The 24,722-nt window shown below is 30.7% G+C and overlaps 1 protein-coding gene across 1 annotated transcript in view; it reads right to left on the reverse strand.

The window, feature by feature from the left end:
- The window catches only part of LOC121129374 (neuropeptide F receptor), a 106,592-nt gene extending 82,514 nt beyond the window's left edge, over positions 1–24,078 (reverse strand). The window contains exon 1 of the mRNA XM_040725095.2: positions 23,964–24,078. The gene's annotated coding sequence lies outside the window, so the exon portion shown is untranslated. The remainder of the gene's footprint in view (positions 1–23,963) is intronic.
- Positions 24,079–24,722: the final 644 nt, after the last annotated feature.

The following is a 24,722-nucleotide window of genomic DNA, read 5'->3' on the forward strand; positions in this document are numbered from 1 at the left end:
TTTAAATTATATGAAAGTAACAAATAAACAGAATAAATATAATTAAATAATTTAAAAAAAGTTTTAAAATAATTATTAAACCTCAATCCCTTTGATCATTAAACTATGTTCGTTCGATATCTTCAATAGCTAAAAGTATTTTAGATTTTTACCAAACATTATATTACTGAATTTTAGATTAAGACATCTTTTTAATTATTTATCAAATTTTTTAGTATAATGAGGAAAATATAACATGTAAACAGTTTCAAAATAAAGTTAATTAAAAAAAATAATTATATTAATATTTTAATACACCGGAAATGTTGTATAATTTATATTTAAAGGTTTTTTCATTTATTTATTTTCTTCATGTTAAAAATGAGCCTAAGTATTTAATTTACTGTACTAAAAACACTAAAATTAATTTCGAAAAAGCCCAATTGTCAATATCCGTTTCCGTATTTTATGACATAAAACAAAAATAAAAACTATTTAGTCAGATACCCCAAAACCCTTCCATTTTAACATTGCTTATTCAAAAGAAAACATTTCTAGATTACTAATAAAACACTCTTCAATAGAATTTGTAATTATTTACAAAATGAATGCGATATAAAATATAATTATGTTTATTTATAAACAAAATTGTTATACATACCTCAGTATTAATTAAGAAAATAAAAATTTTGGCAACTAAATACTTAACTGCACTCTTGGTTATCTAATCATATAATATTTGCCAATTTTTTGGAATAAACTCTTGCAATAATGTTTTTTTAACATTTCTTTTACGATTAAAAGAACTTCTAACTAAATTAAGAACAAATGAGTGGATAATTACGCAGTTAATGAATCACTTTTTGTATTAAATAATTTGTATTAAAAAAGTTATCAATTTATTTATACAAAAAATGCATGGAAATTTTCGATCAACTTTTGTTTCATATCTTTTTAATTTGGCACTTGGAACCCTCATGGACAAAGTAAATAACAATCAAATGTTTGGAATCAATTTCGGAGGGGAAAAAGTATCATAGCAATTTTACGCAGATAAAAACTATATTTTTTTAGAAGGCACTTCGGAAGAGGATATGAAAAATAAAGCAAGGCTATGTCTGAGACTGTACAAACGTTTTAAAAAGATATCTGGTCTTGATATCAACAAATATAAAACAAAAATCCTTGATATTGGTTCCAATAAGTGTAACTTGATTAAAAAAATATTTTTTTGAAAAGAACACTAATTAATTTACTTATATGACATATATAGCATATTAACAATAACAATCGGCAATTTATCGAACAATTTTTTTTTATTGAATTAAAATATGCAATCCCATATATCAATATATATTGATTAAATATTATGTTTCGTCTAAATGTCCCCAATAATCCTTGGGCAAAATGTCCGTTCGGCAAAAAAAAATCGGCTAATTGTCTGCACACGGTACTTAATTAATTTATATTTTAGATTAATTAAAAATAAAAACCTCACCTGATTAAGTTTTATATTATTTCATAGTGGACTTTTGCCCCCTCACATGCACCTACGGGCCATAATTTAACCACCCTGATTTACTTTGTAGGCAAACATTCAATTTTCTTCTTCCTTTGACTGTTAATTGATAAGTAGTAATTGTCAATTGAAAAATTTAGTATATACCTTTTGCCTTCAAAATAATTATAATAATAGTGTGGGAATATATTCAAATTAGACATGGTGAGAAATCAAAAATTAGTCAATTTCAAAATCTGTTTTCACTTCGGATAACTTTATTTAGTGCAATTTTTATTACAAATTTTAAAAGCAAAAGTGAATAATTCAACTATTTTCTACACTATTATTTCAATATGTCACCCTCCATCCTGAATGATGGCTTCAATACGGGGACGAACAGAAGCACAGCGGGCCTTAATGAAGTCCAATGACAAGTTGTTCCACTCCGTTGTGACCACTGCCTTGAGGGGATCGACGTTCGGGTGAGAAGTCTTGTTCGTCTTGCCCTCCAAGACTCACCAAACAGTGAAGTCTATGGAGTTCATGTCGGGTGAGGACGAAGCCTACAAGTCCTCTAGCCAAAAGGCAGCCATATTCTCCCTTCATAAATACTACACCTTCTTGGACGTGTGTGGCGGGTCGCCGTCTTGGGTAAACACATAGTTGTCCTTGGGGAACGTACTCTTCATCTATGGCAAAACATGGAACCTGAGGACTTTATTTTTGGCCTTGTAGAAGGCGGGAAGCATCTTGCTGCCGTCGGACTCCATGATGCCGAGGACCTTGAGCTGAGATGGATGTTTGGTGCTTAAGGTTCTCCCAACCTGACCTCTTGAATCAGGCAAGAAGAAATCGTTTTTTTGTTCAGAAAATCGTCCACTGTGAAGATCTTCTTGTCGGAAATTGACTTGTGCACAGAGTAAAACGCACATCCTCTGCTGTTTTCTAAACACCTGTCTTTTCATACCTATTCCATTGAAAATGGGAGTATAAATATTCCTTTTAAAGATGTTTGAATTAATGTATTTTCAATAATTACTTTTTGTTATTATTAAAAATATCTAAAATGTTCGTGTTAAAAGGTTAAAAAACATCATTTCAGTTTCAAATTATTATTTTAGTCAATGAAATAATGTAGGAAGTAAAAGGGTTTTTGTGAAAAATTGGAAAAACTTATACACAATTATAGACTATCTCATTTTGACCTTTCTCTCTACACTTTTGGCATTCCATTTCTTTAGCAACACATGGTCTTTCATGTTATTGGCCTCTGAAGCCACATTGTGTACATATTAACTACCTTTTTATCATCCTGGGTTTTACTCCACTCTGACTTATTTTTCTTTCAAATCCACTTTTATTATTTTTAGTCTTAAAAATTTTATTAATACCCTTTAATACCAAATCATTGAAATTAACTTTGAAGAGGGATATTTACGGACGTCACATGGCTTATGTTTCAAAACTAGTAAGTAGTTTTTATAAGGTTGTAGATGGAGAGCTGGACATTTGACATGTGTAATGACTAGCCATAGATGGGAGACGGTGAATGATTTATCGTGTTTATGGATTGGAAATGAGGTAATGATAAATGCTTTATAGTGAGTGGGATTGGAGCTCCGATCCGTGGATATTATTTATACCCTGGATAATAAATATAAATCCTGTCATTACTCTCCTTCTTCTTTATCGTCTATCACTACTCGCATCCAAGCCTTCTCTTCCATCGAGTATCATCAATTTCATCGATCCCTTTACTCTTCCCTTCCTCTTTTCACAATTCAAATCTACGTAAACAATAATCAAATTACTCGGGTCACTCACTCCTCCAGGAGCACTAACTCACACCTGCTTCAAGTTCAGCTCTTGATTTAATCCTACAACAATCATCATCATAGAATCATGCTGGAACTTGTAAAATATCTTTAAAATATATATTTAATCCTTTGCACATACAATCACAACTGTTGAAAATTTAATACATAGATTTCAAAGCATTTGGAAGGAATCACAGAATAATACTACTACAGTTCGTTGCAAGGAAACATCGACATTCATATCCAGTCCATTTCTTCTTCAAAAGGCGATGAAGTGGATTGTTCGAAAGTATTCCCTCTCTCTTTTCGCAAAAACAGATCATATTCTTATGCAAAAAAATCTTATCCTATGAAACATTGACTAAACAAGCTGAAACACATTATCCTCATACAGTTACTTATAAGATAAGTCCAGAGCTATGCTTACAATTCATTCATTAACTTTGGGATCATCATCCATTTGCTATTTGATTTGATACCCAAAATTTCCACCATTCTTCTAACTTTACAACTTCCGACTTTAAGATCCTCTTAAGGCTTTCAGGAGCCCAAAGGTAAAATGGAGGTCTTATTTATATTCACAGCCAATCCTGTTTTTTCTTGATACTTCCTAAAATAAGTAAGTAAGACTTTTATTCTGGCAATTAGCTGAGACTCTGAATTCCCCTCTACGGTTAAAGTTACGGTAAAGTATAATACTTTCCTATAAGGTTAGATATAATATCGTTGGAGAAGCTATAATTCCCTTGAACAGTGGAAATTACATCTCTTTTTGGAAAGTGGCCTCTTTTTGTGCCAACAATGCTTTGGAAATGGGAATGAAAGTAGTCAAAAACATATATCGGTTTAGTTATAACTTTTCCTTCATTAAATGTTCTTTTTTGTGAAGGTACAAAGAGAGTTTCTTGGGATTTCTGTCTGAAAGAGTGTTCTAAGATGTCTTTGATTTTGTCCCGTGCTCGCCTTAGTAACATGCATAAGATTCTGATGTCCATTGCTTCTTTGGCTTCTCATAATTAGATGTTTCTGTTTCTTGTGGACAATCCATAGTTGAAGTGGTATTTTCATCCATATTATTTACTTCTTTATTAACAGAAGGTGTAGTACTGGCCAGGATGTGTTCGTCACCTTCAAGAATGGATTCATCATTCAGATTTTATCATTACAGTCTGTAATGCTACAGTGGTAATTGTCGTCTTCTTCAGGAGTGGGACTGTGACTGCAATTTTTTTTATTCATTCTCTCTTTACTCATATCCATTCCTCCACCTTTGATTCCTTATCAGTTTTGTTGTTCTCGATTTCATCAATTTTGAAAGCCCATATTAATTTGTATTCCTTGATTTGTAATCATTTTACGTTCTGGTTTACATTGTCATGCACAAACTGGAAGCAGTTTTGGCATTGAAGTCGTACCCCCGGGGGAATCTTACATTCACTAAGTTTCCATTTACCGGTATTACTTGTGGGATAGTGTGAGGGTCCGTGTTGACCTCGTGTATATAATTCGAAGTCATCCAAATTAAATTATATTTTGTAAACTTTTCCTCAGCATCTAAATCCTTCAGATATTAAAATTATTTCTAAGCTTTTTTTAAAAACTGACGTGTCAAACTAAATGGAAGCTTTTGAGGTTCATATACATAATTACTATGCTATACTGTAATGATCTTTAAGAGTAAAACTCAAACAGCTTACCCAACGTGGTCTTTATTAAAACTTTACACTTTATAACTCTTTCAAGCGATCATCCTGTATTATGTACATATTTTATAAGTACACGTAATAACAACTATTATTTACAAGTTTTTGAGTTGAAGGTGAATACTTTTTCTTAAGTTATACATAATTATATATATAAGTAGTATACGGTTGTGTTCAATCAAAAGAAGTTTATGGAGGAAAATTTATATCTACACATCAAATATGGTTTAAAAATTATTTTTTACGTTTAAACTTTTAAAAAGAAGACAGGTACACTTTTTACGATATTAATATGCATTATTTCTTATATATTTGGATGGTTATATAACTTTTTTGAAAATAAAAATGTATAAGTTGTTACAACTTTTCTCGTTTCTCCCTTATTTAAATATTTGCATTATTTATACGGTTGTTGTAGCTAAATATCTAATAGTAAATGTTGTTTGTGTATATACAAGAAAAATAGGTATATAAAAACCCAAATTAATTTTTTTACTTTACATAGACTGTAATGAAAATTGGAAAAAGTTGAATAAAACAGAATATAATTATTGTAATTTTCTAAAAAAGATGAATAAATAATGGAATCTATATTTTGATATCTTCCATTAAAAATAGTCCATAAATATTTTTACTTCAATTTTAAGAATATTCGCATTGTAGCTTATACAGAAAACATGAACTTCAAGTAGCAAAAAGATTAGGCCTATACAAGAAAACATCAATCAATCAAATACAGTAAAGTCTAAAAATACTACGTATTTGAGAGAAATGTGGGACTATACTCAAAATGAACTCAAAAGTGCATTGCAAGATATTTTAAATTCACTGTGTAAAAATGCAAATACAATGTTTGATCCTTTTGTAACGAATTAATTGATGTTAATATACTGATTCTAATTTTTGTTCTTGATAAATGACATGCAACTATGTTTTATAAAATTTTTATAGAATGAAAGTTGTTTTTAGTTACTTATTCACAAGAAACTAAAAATTATACTTGAATTGTCCCAATTTACCATATTTTATTTAGTCTATATTGATCCCTAAATAGATGAAACAATCAACTTTACATTTTGAAGTCTTGATAATAGTATAAAAATTCAAACCACTAAAACTAAAATTTTGGGTGATTTGAAAGACCCTATAGATTCTCGGTAAAAATATATTATTTCATTGTACTTTTTTAAGTTATTGGACATGGTTTAATTTTCAATTTGAATATATATCTTTTTGATCTAAAAATGTGTTTTACTGATCGATATTGTAAAGGAAACCTGTTTTTTCTGTTTGTGAAGTAAATAATAGCTTTAGATCTAAACATGAGCACCATACAACATCAACAATATATATCATGATAAAACTTATTAGGATAGCAATACTCTCCCAAAGAAGTTTAAACATGTACTTTCCAAAGGATTTGGAGAAAATGGCCTCCATAGTTTATAAAATAGAGGTAATATAAGTATAATTTTTTTTTAAATTATTTATTCGTAGATTCCACAATGAATCTTTTGGCGGGGGTTAAAGTTGTGCATCTAGTGGCACATAATATCAAGTTAGTCCTACAATTTCTTCCGGCGATCTCCCTATTTTCAGTGAGCTGTTGAGCAATAAACACTATACAACTACTTTACTTTTTCCTCATCTAAAACCTAATCCTGTTTGACGGAATACCAAACAATACAAATGCTCTCCAATATCATGGCTCAAAATCTGCAATATATTTTGAATTAAATAATATAAAATATTTTATAATTTTCACAACTGGAGAGCCAACAAAAGTGTATTTGATATTGTTATATATTCGTCCACTGTCGTAGCGATATAGTGAAAAAAATAATCAAACTAGCCGATGTCTGAAATTGGGAAGTGATTCTCCGGCCTTCATTGATACCTTTCAAAGAAAGGATAATCTTTTTCTCCCATGTTTGATGAAGATCTAAGTTCCATTAATAGTACTTGGTGATTAGATATAAATCAGTAAATATTCAAACTTTAGAAGTAAATTTTTGATACCAAGGAGTAAGAGAGAGATAAAACTTTGATGATCTCTACAGAGGGTTGTAGAATTTTCCATTTGGAGAGCGAAGTCGTAACAATGGCTTCATAATTTTGGTGTTTCCCTGTACCAGTTATATTCCTTTTTTTTAATACTTACTTTTTATATTTTTGTCCTTTTTTCTTATTATGTACACGAGCGAGTTACGCTCCCATTATATATATACTATTCGTCGTTGTATATGTTGAAGGTGGCATGTGGTTGCCTTTAATAAAATCAGAATTTCAGTCCACTAATTAATATTGTGTTGTGAGTTAGGCCCGTCCTTGCCTTTCAAAAGAAAGAAAACTCTTGGGAGAAGTTGTATTCATGGTGTTTTGAGCCGGATCTTAAGGATTTGAATAGATTTGTGATTTCCAATAGTATAGGGAAATATCAACTGAGATCGTTAGTGTAACCACACGTGGTGATAAATATATTAAAGTTTTATATACGTTATTTAAATATAAGATGTCATCATTTAAAATAAGTATTAAACTGCTTCGAGAGAATAAGAAGTATTTTGCAGAGTCTCTTTGAGAGCTGATTGATGAAGTAAAGGATGTGTTCCCTGACTTAAAGAGAATCCAAGAGTTGGATAAATGTGTTTATTAAGAGATGAATGGCAAAATTTCTGTTAACTACTATATGTTGTGTCATCCCACTAATAAATAATGATAAACACATTATAAAGAAACTAAATTTACATCCAAAAATTTGATATTGAGTTAGGGGGACTACATACAGCGATAGTTTTTTTTTGTAAATATAGGCTCAATTACTCAAAACTGATTTGAATTAGATACGCAAAAATTAATAAGGTTTTCAAAAATTATAACTTGTGAAATGCTGCAACTGTCCACATATCCAGAAATGGTTGCAAAAGTTTGAAATTAAGGAAATACTTAAGCTTCTCCAGCAACAATTTGGCTGACTATTCCCTTCCTCCATATAGCCCTCCTAAAGATCAGACCTCAACCCTCTGGACTTTGTAGTTTGATACATCTTGGAGATGAATGTCTGCCACACCTTTAATTTAAATTTGAGGGTAAATTGTCTTTTCTTGATTGATTAAAAATCATGTTGTTCGTAACTTAATCATGCTATTGCAAGTTTAGTGTCCCCACTCTGTTGAATATTGAACAATCGTCTTGTGGCTTTTATACTTTGGAGAAAAAGCACATCTTGCAAATATTTCTAGTCTTTCTTATGTACATTTAAGTTTATTGGTATGTAAAAATGCATGTAATTGAATATAAATAAAAAATAATAATGCTTTACTCTATATTTTTATATAACAAGAAATGAAATGACAACTGTGGAAAATCTAATCAAAATTATGACAGATATAAGTAAATGAAATAATTATTTATATAAAACAAATGTAATCCAAATTATGATAGACATAAAACAATATTGGCAAATAAAACAAATAATTTTTTTAAATTAGTTACTAGACTGTAAGTAATGAACATTTTCTTACAGCTTTATACGACAATAAGTTGATATACAAAATATCTAGAGAAAATTTTTCAAATTAATTACAAACCCTTCAAGTCAAACATTAAAACATATATATTTATGAAGAGTCAATAAACCTTTACTTATAGATTTGATATTGTATTTTAAATGAAGTTGAGTCCTTTCATTCATGCATTCAATTTTGAATAAAGTGCATTTCAAAAATAAGTTACGGACATATGTTTAAATAATAAAGTCGCAACAAGATAGAATATGAAATCCACACAAAAGTTCTTGAAATACATGAAGAGACAAGATAATAAGATAATATATATGTTCTCAATTAACGCAAGTGATTCTACGTTTTTAAAAATTGCAAGAAATATTAATACATCCTCACATTACAGCAGGTAGTTCAGTATGGTCAGACCTCACATAGCTCCCATAACTTTTTGTCAAATTTTACTTTACTTTAGATAAGAAAGGTTATAAGTAGACAAATTTTTTTGTCATAGTGAATGATAAATCAATAATAGGATTTAGGACTTATGTACATATATTTTAAAAAGGATTGAGTTGACAATAAATTAAAATATATAATTTCTATTCACCATGTTTGAATCTCATTCCTGATAGAATCTATGATCTCCGTAAAAATAAATAAGCTCTCCATTTTATTAAATTATTCTTACTACAGTTATTTTAGAGTTTGTGACGTCCTTAGATCTTCCCTCTTTTCCTATTATGTAAATGTAATTTTTGATATATTTGTTAGGAAAAAGTTAACTATTCTTTTAACAAAAATAAAGTTGTAAACATGAGTTTGTAAGTATTATATATATATTTTTAAAACGAAAAATTATTTTACGCTTATTTAAGGATTTATATCTACCTGGATCCACTTAATTTATCTGAATTAAAAAAAAAGTTATAAATTTCAATAATTGAATACAACAAACTGAAGAAATTTTTTTTTTAATAAGTTATTTTCATTGGTACTAAATAATAACACTTTTGTTGCACTGGAATAAAAATGGCATATTTCATATTGCTTTTATTTTGAGAATATACTTTATAAACCGATATTTCTGCTTTTGGAATCAAATATTATAATTTGTAAAAATAATTTTTTCAGACATTATATTAATTTAAAGAATTTAAATTAAAAAAGTAACCCTTAAAATACAAATTGTGGAATAATGTTTTCATTTTTTAAAAATCAAAATTCATTTTCTATATTTCTTGGAATTGGAGAAAGTGCCTTGAGAATATTGAAAATGAACAATTTATTTGGAAGTAAAGTAAATCTATCATTTTTATAATAATTTTCAAAATAATCCTTTGTTATAAAATCTTACATTTTTTTAAAAGTGCAACATAAAAAAAAATTGTTTGGATTCTTGGACTTCAAAACAAGAAAAAATTTAGTCAAATCAAGGGCTATGACTTTTTTATCTTTCTGATAGATTTCTGCGTCCACCAGAAACTTTTTACTTATAACCGTGCACACTTACTTTTAAAGTCCCCTTCTGCTTCAAGTAGTTGAAAGGCTTTAGAAAGCGATCCACTCTTATGGCCTTTACTTTTAATGTAAACAAAGTCTCATAGAAAGAACGAATTAAGCCAGTGATAACAAAGCCATTTTTAGTACGAAATTTAAAATGGGAGCCAAGATGGGTAATGCATTCAATTTATTTGCAATACCCTTTATACCCATCTTAAAATTATTTCCTTTCTTGTTGGTAGTGTATAAAGGTGTTAATTCTTTTATATCCAAATAAAAATTAATTATTTTATTGTGTAGTCTTATTTGATAATTAATTTATTAATAAACTACGATTTACAATGACATATGTATACCTATAAGTACAATATATACTGAGGTTTTTGATCAAATCTGCCCATGCATGCACCGAGGGTTTTGCTATGATGCAGCTTTCTGATGGCGTTTTTTTTTTGGTGGAGGGATTGTTGTACTAACAACTTTTAGTGTAGTTTTGAGCATCATGGTCACAGTTGCTCTATATATCAAGAAGATTGAATAAACAGAGGAGAAACGCCGTTGCACTGTGACGATGATTTTTGCCCACAACAACATTGAAATGTCAAATGTGAATGGTGCCCCAATCTCATGGATCAAGATTCAGCATCTTGTTATGTCTAACACAGATCACTAAAGTAGCTGAAAAAACATGGCTATTATTTTCATTGGAGATAATATATGGCATCTAACAGATTGGATCTATATCATATTAGTTTTTTTTTGTCTGTGATAAGTTGAATATAAAACAAATCGAACATATCACACCATCAATGACTCTTTGATTGCCTCCATCCAAGAGGCAATGAACAACATGTCAAGTAACTACTTTTTCAACAACTTCAGTCCAGGCCCACTCATGAGTACCTAGACAATGATTGATGCTGAAGGTAAATGTATCAAATGAACTCTTTTTCAAAATTCACAAATACAATTCAAGCTAATTTTTAAGTAAATCCGCTGAAAAATATTGCACCAATGGCAATTACCTCCATTTGATCTTAATACCTTGTGTATATAAATATATAATATTATCTATTGATAACTTGACGCCTTCTCTTCTTTAAAGTTCAAATTCTCATTATAAACATAATTGAGTTTTTATAAAAAAAAACTAATTTCGGATTGTAAATAATACAAACTTTTTATTATGAATTTATTAAGTTAATAAATTATTATGTTATTAGAGAACAAGTCAATATATGAATGGGGGTTTTCTTTGTTGATATAGCACATCCCTATTTATTTAAAAAAAAAAAATTAAATACTCATCATCTATAACTTACTGATGTGAGAAAACTGATTTTTTTAATCCAAATCACTTTTTGTAGCTTATTTCAACGTTTTAAAGTAGTTTTCTGGAGTTTGTAAAGTAGCCTCCGATCTTTTTTCATTTATTAATTTAAATGAAGGAAAAAAGAAGATAAATTGTGATAAAAAGTTGAATATGATTACTCTACTACTTTTTTTTGTTAACACATCTTCAAATATTCCCCTTTGCCTCTCTTTTTACAAAAAATCGAAAATGTATGCTTCCTGGATAATAATATTATATATATATGTTGTTTTATACCAAATTTTTATATAGTAATGTATTATAATTATGTTAGGAACTTGACAGTCTGTATCGTTGAAAGGACATCAAAGGTACAGAAAATATGTTTTGAACTTTTTCTACTTAAAAATTTACTACAAAATTTTCATATATTATAAATATCCTGAATATATTATTGTGTGAGGCTTAAATAGATTAAGTTTTCTTAAATGGAAATGAGAGATTTTTACCAACATAATCTTTTGTAAATTGACATTTCATATGAAATACTTGTAAATTAGTATTTTCGTTCTACTTGGTTGAATGTAAGATGAATATTCGAAGTGAGAAAGTATGTGAAAAATGCATATCCTTTATTCCTAGTGGACAACATTTATTACATTAATGTATATCTATTTAAATGAAAACTTGTAAGTAGTGGGTTATATTTTATAAGATGATGTATTTCTTAATCTAACTTTAATTGTAAATGATAATGTAAACAATAATTATTTTGTTCAAGAAGATAAATTCATGATATAGAAAGAGAAGTTCAAAGAAAAAAAGGTATTTATGTTAGATAAGGAAAAAATATAACAAAAATCAAGTTTTCTTTTCTATCAAAGCTTTCGGGGTAGGATATCAAAGTTAGATTACTTTTCTCTGGACATTTGGTTAATTTTACGTACGTTTTTATAACTTAAATTTATATTATGATTTAAATAGACTTACAAAAAAAACTAAACTACTTTAATTCATTACATTTATTTGAAGTTGACAAATATAAAAAAATAAAAAAATATGAGTATGCTTATAGAGATATTACTGTATGATTTTTATTTAGTATGCTGGAAATAGTTTAAAAATAATTAATTCATTTGTTTTGTGAGATGGTGGAAGTATGCAGATGCAAGATAAACCGTATAAAAGATTCTCTCTTAAAACTACAAGGGATTTTTTTAAAAGTGAGAAAAATAAATAACTTGACTTGTGGAATAGTTATAATATTATAACAGGAAATCAATTTGCAGATTACCTACCAAAAATAGGCAATAAGAATCAAAATCTAAGTGGGTTGGACTACATAAAGGCTACTTTAAGGTGATATGTGATTTCTTCTACAAAATCTGGTAAAACCGATACAAAGAAGACCAAATTATTTAACATACATACATCATGCTGAAAGAACTATGCCCAAAAAGTGTCAAATTGGAACGTGAGAAGAAAAAACTTCAAGTACAGGCTTACACAGCCATTTTTGTCCCACATGAATAAATTGAAAAATATAAATTGAACGCCTGTATAAAAGAATACAGACCATCTTATGAAAATATGTTCTGCAATCTCGTATGAAATATATCAAGTAATAAACAAAAAGATGAAGAACTTTAAAATATAAAAATTATGAAATGTTCAAAAATGAAAAAAATAATAAGGAAATGGATCTTTGCCTAGTTATTGGCGTCCCTTAACCATCCTCAGCGAATTTTACAGAATATTAGTTTGAGTTCTAGCGAAGCAAGTGGATCCTTTCCTCAAAAAAAAGACTAGGAGTTGAGCAAAAAAAGTTTTTAAAAAACAGACGAATTTCTGGTATTTCTAGAAATGTTCAAACTGCTCTGGATTCAACGAGGTATAATGCCGCCATAATTGTATTGATTTCAGCAAAGCATTTGATATTATACAGCACAATTTTCTTTTCAGAGCCGTACAAAAACTGTTAGCTAAACGTTTTATTTCACCCCATCCGAGCTCTATTATATAACGGATAATCTACAATAGAGATTGATGGACATAGGAGCAATGTCATAACTTTTAATAAGAGTTGTATGCAGGGATGCCTTGTATCCCATTTCTATTTGTTGAAACCATGGGTATCATAAATTGTTTTCTACTTTGAAAATATAAAGGCTTCTGCGTAAACTTTGGAAATGAAATACATTTATTAGATTTATACGCAGATGAGCCTACAATAATGGTGGAAGGAAGCTCTGAAGGTTAAATTATAAAAAGAATCGAATGCATTTTGAATACCTTTAAAAAATTTACTAATAAATCAAGCCTAATTATGAACAATTAAAAAACAACCATGCTCCTATGGGCATGTGGAAACCGGCGATTTTAACCGTGGAGGGATGTTGTCCCTATTTTAGGAACTAAATGGACAAATAAAGGCCCTCATGACTCTAATTGGACATCGTTAAACTCCTCTCTTTCCAACATTTGGTGTCACGAATGGCGAAAATTCAATCGTTAAAAGAGCGTAGATGTTTATAATACAAAAAAAGAGTCGAAAATTATTTATACTAATACAACTATTCCATCTGGGGCAGAAAGGGCAGAAGAGGACACTTGGCTGGGGCATTTTTTCACCATAATTACATTCCAGCTCTAAAGAGACCACATTCGCAATTGAGGGTTGGCTTAACTCTACTGGCTAACATTTTAACGAAAATATATATGTTAAGATATTTATTGATATCACTAGAATACAAAATTTGGAGTGGAGATATCATTTAACGAATTCTGTAATATTTATCATTTTATTTTTGGGATCAGATCTATCTAATTGTGACATCAGGGATATCTCGAGCGAAGAGGTGGCAGCTCACAGAGTTATGTGGAGTAAATCACATATCTACGACTCAAACAGTACTGTGTATATTATTAGACACAAATTTAAAAAAAGCTCCCTTTTTCACAAATCGTCTAGCACCTGAAGGGTTGGAACGATTTGCATTGAGGGATGAAGTCAATGAGTCCACATAACATATTTTTTACACCAAGGCTTATTTTTCCTCTGTAAAGAAAGGCAGTCTTACATCTGCCCTCGTCCTTTGGCATTTAAAATTTAATTTTAATCCACTGGGATCTGCTGACGCCACAACGATTTGTGACAATTAAATTTCCTTACTAGGCGTACCACAAAAATGGAAAATAAGGATATTAAGGTCATTACGTGGTACCTATGATGAAAGGAAGTTTACCTCAAGATTCCAGATTTCAATGACAACAATCAAATTTTTTCATACCTGTAAAGATTGTGGAAAATTATTGAACGACAACGTACATGCTTTTGTAGAGTGCCCTGCATTCGAAATCTTGAGGGAACTGCTAAGAATAAATATAAAAATTACTGATAAAGGCAGCTTAAAGGCCACAGGGTTGTTTGTTTGCAGAGGTGTTTTTCTTTACTCCAGTGTAAAAATATACTAGTCTTGGACATGGAGTGAATTGAAAAGGATTTCTCACATCATTGGATACGTAAGATTATCGTACAATAGTGAATTGCTTTCATATACGAGATAAACTATATTCAGGGCCCTACGAAGCCAAGATCCTAAGGCATAGGAGTAGGATATAGGATATTGTATTATTCATAAAGAAGGCAAGCTCGCCTTCATAGAGGGTCTTGACTCGTACGCGTGTTTCTTCTTTCCTTCTCCTTTTCTGTATTAAATTTACCTGTGTTTAATCATCTCCTGCACATCAATTCTCTTAATTGAATGGAATCAAAACCTACGGATCGCCCTCCTGAGAAGGACTTGAGTGAAGTAATACATAAAGCAACTGGGGCAGAGGATGCGGCGCAGGGAGCGAGTAGTAGAAAGAATATGGAAAGAGAAGTAACAAGTAAAGACGTTGTAACCCGTCTTGCGAACACGGAAAACAATAACAAAAAAGTTAAAACGTCTTATTCATACACGACAAATAAGTCTAACGTCAGTTTAAAAACGATAAATACTTGCCCTTCCTGGAACAATATTGTTATCGACTGGAAGGACATCAAAGGAATAACTGTTAAGGGGTTTACCCCAGATGTTCGACAATACATGAAAATATTAGTAGGACTACGTTTAAAAGAAGAGGAAATATTAAGAATCAACGACTGTAAGAGTGGCGCAGGGTTCATTATCATCACACTGAAAGAGACGATAAACGTCATATCTAGATTCGAACACATTAAAGAACCTACTAAAATTGAGGAAGATATATTCTTTATTATAAGAGGCCTTAATAAACTACGTGCAATTCAAGATCCAATCGAAGTAGTAATCAAAAACGGATCAGTAACCAACCTAAGTATTTTGAAAGAAATTATGGAAAAATTTGGAACTCTAGTTGGAAAAATCGAACCCGTCCCACATTGTCTGGTACCCAAATGCAAAGAAGAAGAGGAGCTAACTACAAAATTCAACAAATTTCTTTCAGGGAGACTGAAGTTTAAAATAAAACCCTCAAGGACGCTACCATCAATTGTACCTGTAGGGGGAAAAAAGTAGAGTTGCTCGCTAAATTCCAACAAATACAATGCTACAAATGCCTAAAGTATGGTCACATAAGAAGTAAATGCTCTGCCCTTAATAAAACAACATTCAAAGAATATGAAACCGAATTTAGACGGGAGATTGGTCTCCCGATAAGAATTGAAAGTGTAATGGATTGTGATATTTTAGAGGAAGAAGAAGACATTAACATAACAGGAGAGGAATCGAACGCTGCCCGTCTGGTCGAAAATGATGAAGCCCAAAGAGAAGATGAACACATTGACGAAACAAGAGAGGAAACGAACGCCGCCCGTCTGGTCGAAAGTGACGAGGCCCAAAAAGAAGAAGAAGTGCATCCACTATCTGGTGGAGGATTGTCACTGAATGAAAATCAAAAAGGAGAAAAAGAAAATGATTACTCGACTGAACAACAGGCCACACATAGAGGGACTGAAAGTTCTACTTTACCTTTCTCACCTAATGCCGACCAAAAGATTGAAACGGACACAGCAAATAATACTCCACTCAGGGACGACTGGAAAATGGTACTACGGAAGAAACCAGAAGTCCCAACCAAGAAACCTCTAATAACAAAGAAGCACGCGAAGAGATCCTTCTCATCTCCTCGGGAAAACTCTTTAGAAAAAAAAATCAAGAGAAAATAACACTCCTGAAAAATAAAATGCAGTCAACAATGGAGATACATGCTTTTCTGTGTACCGACGACTTTGTAATTGCAAATATTCATATTTTTATCAACTATGCATTGTAACTTTGAAAAAAAAAAATACACCTCCCAGACTTGTTGAATTCAAAGAAAATTTAGGAATCAATCGCTTTTCTCTCAATATCCGTGGAGGAAAATCGCGTAAAGTCAGACACGCTCTAATGAAAAGACTAATGACCTTAAATCCGGATATTATCTGTCTGCAAGACATTAAGAGCCTAGTTTCCTCTTCATGTGGAAAAAAGTGTACTTCTTGCCTCCCTAGTTGTTTTAGCTATTTCTACACTGACTCTGGTGTAAAACGTGGAGTCCTTACTCTTGTTTCAAGATTGTTAAATGTTCCAATTTGTGTTCAAGAATTTTACGGAAAAAGTGAATGGCATAAGATCTTAATTACTTCGGCAACATCAGAATTTTTCTTAATCAACGCGTATGGTCCTAGTGAGAGAGAGTCGACTTTTTTCAAGCTATTATTAATTCCCATAAGGGAAATCCTTGCCCCCTTGCTATTGTTGGTGATATAAATGTGGATTTAAATAAGATTAGTAGTCTAAACTTGAAAATTTTAAAGAAGTTAATGTTGGAGATGAATATGGTTGATCTATTAAGGAAAATTTCACCGAATGAAAAGATTTCATGGAGAACAGGAAACAAGACTTCAAGAATAGATTTAGTTTTGGCTTCATCTAGTTTTATTAATAAAACAACGAACGCAAAATACCTCCCAGAGCCCTCATCTGACCACAAGATCATACAATGGGATTTCAAGCATGAATATAAAATGAAACAATTCAAAATGCCTCGCTGGATCTTGGAGGATGAAGATTTTCAACAAAGTCTTCAACGTAGGCTGACAGTAAATTTTGATCGCGTATTATCTGCTTCTAGGATAGCTTTGCGACTTAGTAATACTATTCAAGTGACTACCAAAAAATTTATCAAACGAAGAAAAGAAGCAAGCAGAAAATTCAATGACAACTTGGATGCTATTCTGACACAAGGTTCTCCTTTTGTCAGGGCATATGCGGCAGATACAATCAATACTTTTAGAATTCATGATATAGTTGATGAAGAGAAGAATAGGAAAATTGAACGGGAATGTAATTTCAGTCTTCGACTTAAAAAACTAGGAAGAAAATTTGGTCATCCAACCACAGGGGTTAAGCTTATAATGGTGGATGGAAAAAGACTGGTAAAAAAGAGGATATCTTGAACTATTTTCATGAGTGCTTTCAGAATATTGTAGGAGGGGATAGAAAAAAATAGCTTTTGACTCTATCAGACACGTTTTTATTATGAAGACTGTTAAGAAAATCTTGCCTAAGAAATTTTATAATCCGATTAGGGCTCTACTTTTGAATGGAGCTTCAACAATATCTATAGGTGGGTTGGAGAGTAAACCAATTGAATTGAAAAGAAGTTGCCGACAGGGATGCCCGGTTTCTCCTTTACTTTTTGTTGCGGCAATTGAAGAACTCAATAATATTATCAAAAGGAAATATGGCGGATTTGGTATTCAACTAGGATCGAGCAGGAAAATAATTGATATGTATGCAGATGATGTGACTCTTATGGTAGAGGCTAAATCGGAGAGGCAACTGATTAGAAGGATCGAGATTCTCTTGGGTTGCTTAGAGAAGTTTGAGATAAAGTCTGGCCTTGCAGTCAATAAGTATAAAACGGCAATACTACCAATTGGTAAGTGGACTTCGATATCTTACACCGAAGTTCGAGGTTACGCAATAAGAGATACTTTAGAAATTCTTGGGATTAAGTGGGACAGACACGGAGTAACGTTAAGAAACTGGACTTCCCTTAACAGTTTGATCTATAAAAAATTAGCGGAATGGAGAAATTTTAACTTACAAACAAGGATTGACTTATATAACACACAAGTAATTCCATGGATCTTGTATAAAGCTACTTCGTCTCCGATAATCGGAGAGCATTCGATTAAGGAGGAAAAAAGTTGGCTTGAAAAGTTATTTTATAAAACATACATTCCGTCATTAAAAAGAAGCAAAGAACAAATTGGAGGTGGACTTGCCACGATTTCTACTATCTTGCCTAAAATTTACAAGAAGATTTTTCTTAATTTAATTGTGAACCCAGATGTTGGTTGGAAGTCTTGTATTTCCTCGAGTAGGATTTGGAAGTGGATTTTGTTTGGAACGAAAATGATAAATTCGCAAGTGGTCCAATTCTCTTCTTTTATTGGGGCAGCTCATAGAATTTTGTGGTTAAACGATGTGGTTTTTGACTCGAACTCGACAATAGACGTAATACATAAGAACAGGGGAAAGAGGTATTTCTTTAAAAACCATGAAAATCCAATAAGCATGGAAAGGGAAGCGTTGGATAATAACGTAATTTCAATTCATGATGTAAAATGTGATAATATTTTCTCGAAAGGGAAGTTTTTTTTTCCTTTGCAAAGGACAGCAGCAACACACTGTATGCTGACTCCTTGGCCTATGAAAATGGGTTCGTTTAAAAAAGTATCAACTGAAGCCATCACGGTTTGTGGAAAATATCTCCGTATTCTTAGTTTGAAGGACGATTGGACAAGTCATATAATGAATTCGACTAAAGGAATTGCCGATGGCAGGAAATTCACTGCCCAATTTCAAGTGGCTACGGGCTGTATAATTTTTAACGATTATTGTAAAGACTGTGGCAAGATGTTTAATTCTGTTATTCATGCTTTTGCTGAGTGTCCTTTTTGCTGTTATTGAGGAAGTTTGTTGAATGGAACTTGGAAGGTCATATAAACACCGCACCAAACCATATCTCGGCCATAATTCTTTTTGGGCTTCCAAAAAATAAGTTAATTCCTTCGAAGAAGGCTAAAGCAATCGGGTTTGGCTTACTTAACTCTAAGGCTTATATTGCAAAAAAGTTGACATTGAAGGAACCAACAGATGGAAGGGAGTTAAGAGGCATACTTATTGCGGCTGCGTCACGATACTTGGCTTTTGAATTGAAAATACCCAAGGACGATACATTGACGTTCGATTTAGCGCTGGATATTATTCGGTATTTTCCGGAGAACTCAATTAAATACATAAAAATTTTAAATCACATTATCAAGATATTTAATAGACATAAAAATAGGCAAATCCTAGATACTTAGTTTTAGATTTATGACTTTTTTTGGTTATATTGTGTTTTTATTTGTTGTTGGGATTTTTTGTTAATCTTATTTATTGTATAGATTTTTAGTGTAACTAAAGTGGTCTTTGTTTTTGGGAACTAATTTTAAACTACAATGTTTATTTATATTTTTACTAAATGTAATTTCCCAATTTATTATGATGTATATTATTTTTATTTTTTTAATATTATATATTGTAAAATTAAGACCTTAATAAAGCAAGGTTATGAAGTAATCACGTTTCATGTGGGACCGTGGTAACTTTTTTAAATGACTGTATTAAGACTTTTAAATGGAAACTTTGTCTCTGGGGTAAAATTCTTTTCTTTTGTTATTTCTATATGTATATTTTTAAATCATTTTTACGATGCTTTCGTTTAGTGCTCCTGTTTTGTTTTCGTTTCTATTTTATAGATAATTATATGTACTACATGTCTTTGATTTATGTTGTTGTCTCAACTATATACTAACTTTTAACCTGATTATATTTTATCATCTAAATTTTCGTCGTGATCAATTTGTGCTTTGTTGTAGTTTTTTTGTTATTAAATCATATTGCTGATGAGCTGTTTTCATTAAAACTATGAAATTGTTAATTAACTGTAAACTATAATGCTTGCTAATGTTGTATATCAATCCAAAATTCTTTTTTGTTTTATTTACTTATTTGTTTATGTATGTATACGTGTAATGTTAATAAATAAAGACCTTAAAAAGATTATATTACAAATATTCTACATGCATAACTAGTTATGAGGGTCTGATGTTTCAGCAAAAATACGCCAATGTGTGGTTGTGTTCTTTACCTTTGTATTTTTATATTATTTTCATATATTTGTCCACGGTAAACAGTGAAACAATAGATTTTAAATAATTATCGAAAAAAAGAGCTTTTATGTAATGAAGTAAAAATATTAATTATTAGATTGCAAAAAAACAAACAAAAAAGAAATGCATCAATCAGATCTTATGTTTGTTTTTCACATGAGTCAAAGAAGACAAAATGACAAAAAGGTGAATGATGAATTTGTTGATTACTTGTATAATGTTCTGACATTTCTATTTGATAAATATTTGTATTAACCTTCAGTAAAATTTGCAAATTAATTTTAATTATTATCAAAATACCCTTCTGAAAAATAATATAGCTATAATTATAGTGTACAACTGAATATAATTGAAAGGTTTGATGACATATTTAATCAAAATTGCTCAATTTTGTCATTTAAATTTGTTCCAAGTTATTTTGTTTTGATTTAATAGAATATGACTGTTTCTTGCACCAAGAGTATCTGTTATCTTGTAATTGGATTTTGCTCTTAGTATTGCAGTTTCTTTCAAGATATTATGCTTTTGAAATAAACGATATGTATTGCGATCTGCAAAAGATTTCATGTAAATCGTCGTCTGAGCCTCATTTGTTCCAAGATTATGAAACATTAATTTAAAATGTTTATTCAATTATGTTATTTAATATATATCAATCATAAATTAAATCACCAGCGAAATATAACTTTAGCTCTATGAGTTCAATTAATTAACATTATTAGTGTTATTTTATCACTGGAAATTCAAATTTTGTAATAGAGTTGACAACCAAGTAAGAATTGTAGCTAAATGATAATTTAGAAATTCAAAATGTGAATTTTCTAACAAATGAGTGGTTTATCTTTACAGAGTTAGGACTCAAAAATGGGAAAATTTTAAAAGATGTTTTCACTTCTACATACTTCTATTTTGTGCCATTTTTATGGCAAACTTTCGATGCAACAGTTGGTTATTCAACAATTTTCTACACTTTTTATTTTATATGTTCCCCTCTATTCTGAATGATGGCTAAAATACAGGGACAAAAAGAAGTACCGCTTCCTTTGATAAACCCAACAAAAAAGTCCAGGGTGTTCATGACAGGTGAAGACGAAGGCAAGAAGTCTTCCGGCTAGAAAGGAGTCTCCCTACATAAATACTTCACCTTCATGAACGCGTGTGTTGTGGCGCTGTTATGAGTGACCCTATAGTTTTCCCTGGGGAACGTGATTTTCTACCATGAGGAAATATAGTACCTGAGGACCTTGTTGTAGACGTCCGTGTTGACTTTCTTTCTCGTTGCCCTTGAAGAAGTAGTGAAACATCTTGCTCCCGAAGGACGCTACAACGCCTAGGGCCACAACCTGAGCGGGATGTTTGGTCCTGAATGTTCTCTCGGCCTGAGCTTTAAGAAATGATAATTTTTTTGTTCTGAACAGGATCCACTGTGAAAATTTTCTTGTCGGAGAGCGACTTGTACACGGAGGAAAACGCACACCCTCTGCCGTTCAGCTTGTTCCTCGGACAAGCTTTTTGTCAGTTCTTTCGAATGATGCAAAGTATAAAATTGTCAGACTTTTAGAACTGAAGAAGATTTTAATTTTTGAGTCCTCACCTTGTTTGTCATATTTTTTAAGGTAGGTTACCAAATGTATATTTATGAATCTATGATAATGATAAAAATTGTGTGTATTTTGGGCATGTTAAAAAAAAGAAACTGAAAATTTCCACAATAACCTTGACAATTGAAACAAAGGAAATTGATAAGAATGACTACAATTCTATTCTGAGCCTAAGAAGGACAAACAATTATAACTATGCAACAAATCCTTAAATGCATCTAACACTAATTTATGATAATTTTTAACATATATTTTCTTTAGATGGGAAATATACATCATTATCTTAATATTATATATACTTTTGTAATATAAAAATCATCAGTATAGCAGAGAAATCAATAATACTGTGGAGCACAATTTTTTTATAAATATAATAAAGACTAGAAGACAATTTATCTTGGAGCGCTTAATCCAAAACAGATCCTAGTTATTATCTGTATCTGTACAATGAGGCCAATTCTTGAGAAAAATCTTAACTAAAATACAGAACATCATTCCACCGTCCAATAATACCCAAATTCAGGAAACACAGATTTTCAATGACTAATAAGAGCTTATTTCCTACAATATTTATTTTACCTTTGATCCAAACAGAATTATTTATACTTGCTTTATGTAACTTCCATATTCCAATGCCTTGGAAACAAATGTTTTTAGATCATAATGTAATGCAACTTTTCCCAGAACAAAAATATAATGATCCCTAAGTATATTATCTTGAAAATATTTAAAACTTTGTCTCCTTCATTGATATTTCAGTTTTACTGGTTATAAGAAAGATTTCTTATAAACTTATGATCTTGATGTGTGAGCCCATATTACAAATAATTTTCTGAATTTCCCCATTGCCATAAAGAAACGATAATTTCTATAACAAACTCTCCGTCCACTAATTTTTCATTTATCCATTGAGAGATCCTTATATCCTTATAGAGAGTATCAAAATGTCCAAAACATAGACTTCATGTCTCAATGGAGAAATGTAAAACATTTATATTCATAAATCTCGCCCCTAAGAGCCAATTCGTAGTCAAACCAATTAAAATAGCGAGTTTTACTTTTTAATGTATTTAAGGATACTAGAGAACAGGAACAACCACTTACGAGATAAGTTTATATTTTTTATCCTTCTTCTACATTCATATTGCAAATGTTAACGTCGCCATATTTCGAAGTGTGGATATTAGAGATATCCGTAATAGATGAAGAAAAAATTGGGGAATTCAACAAGATAATAAAATTGATACATGAAATTTTCAATAAGCCGTTAAAGGATGGAATAATATAATAGAAAAACAGGCAAATAATCCCAAAAAACCATACGCTGTCTCTGTTTTTGGAATTTTTGTCACAATTGGTAAACAATAATAGTTTTCTTTTTTCATTTACAACAGAAAATAGCTACAAATAGAAAAAACTGTATTCCTCCTGTCCTTCTATTTTTTCCATGGTTTTTTCTAGTGGGATACAAATAGGTCTTCCACCCAATGAAATAAAAAAGTATTTTAATTTTCATTAATCAACAGTCTAACATTCTTTAATGGTTAATTTTTATTTATATACATTGATTTTTTATACCATAATATTAAAATTAAAACATCAATGTTCATAACCCATCACTTTCAAATATGAAAATAAAAGTACATTAAAAAAATATTAATTAATTTTTTCACATTGCAATGTGAATTTTAAAAGTAACAAAATGAAATAATAATTGTAAATTAAAAAGTTTAACAATATCCGTTTATAATTTATTTACTTTCCAATAGCTTATAAAATAAGTTAAATTGTTATAAAAATGTTACTTACATTTATCAAAATATGGTAGAAGCAATGGCTTTTCAATATCAAACAGATAATATTGTATTTAAAAAAAAACAAAAAACAACAACGATGCTTTCATTTGCACGCCTAATGAGAAACTATTTTTCTTTTTGAAAGATTATATATATATATATATATCCTGCGATGTTTATAAAGGGAAAAGAAGAACACGAGAAAAAATATGGAGGAAAAGGAAGGGAGGTTTGAACACCTTAAAGCCCTTCTGCATGCTGCTATTTGATACTTAAACATATCTTCTTCTCTCAAGATGCATTATATTTTATTAAAATGAATATAGTTTAGAGACACATAATTCCTACTAAAATATTTTTAAAAAGGCTTCATATAGTCCTAGAATTGACAAATATATCATTCAGTGTGCTTGTTCTGAACAACTCGGCAGGGACACTTCGCCATAGACTTGCAGCTAGTACACACAACGACTTCTGAATTATTTGGTCAACCCATCTGATATCAAAAAGTTCTTTTGAGTCCACTTTGAGTTTTAAACGTCAACAAGATATAAATTATTAATAAAAAATAGATTTACAATAAGATAAGTACCACAAATATATGTGTATCGGATATCTATTATTCATTAATATAGTTGCTCTTAGTGGTTTTGATGTCTTCCAGGTGGGAGTGGAAGGCTTAGCACCTATGACAAATGTAGTAATCTGTCATGGCGTCCCAGTACTGGCTGTCAGCGGATTTGAGGAATTAGGCTTTTATATGACGGGCACT

Source organism: Lepeophtheirus salmonis, chromosome 14 (assembly GCF_016086655.4).
Source record: "Lepeophtheirus salmonis chromosome 14, UVic_Lsal_1.4, whole genome shotgun sequence".
In the NCBI taxonomy this organism is placed as follows: Eukaryota; Metazoa; Arthropoda; class Copepoda; order Siphonostomatoida; family Caligidae; genus Lepeophtheirus; species Lepeophtheirus salmonis.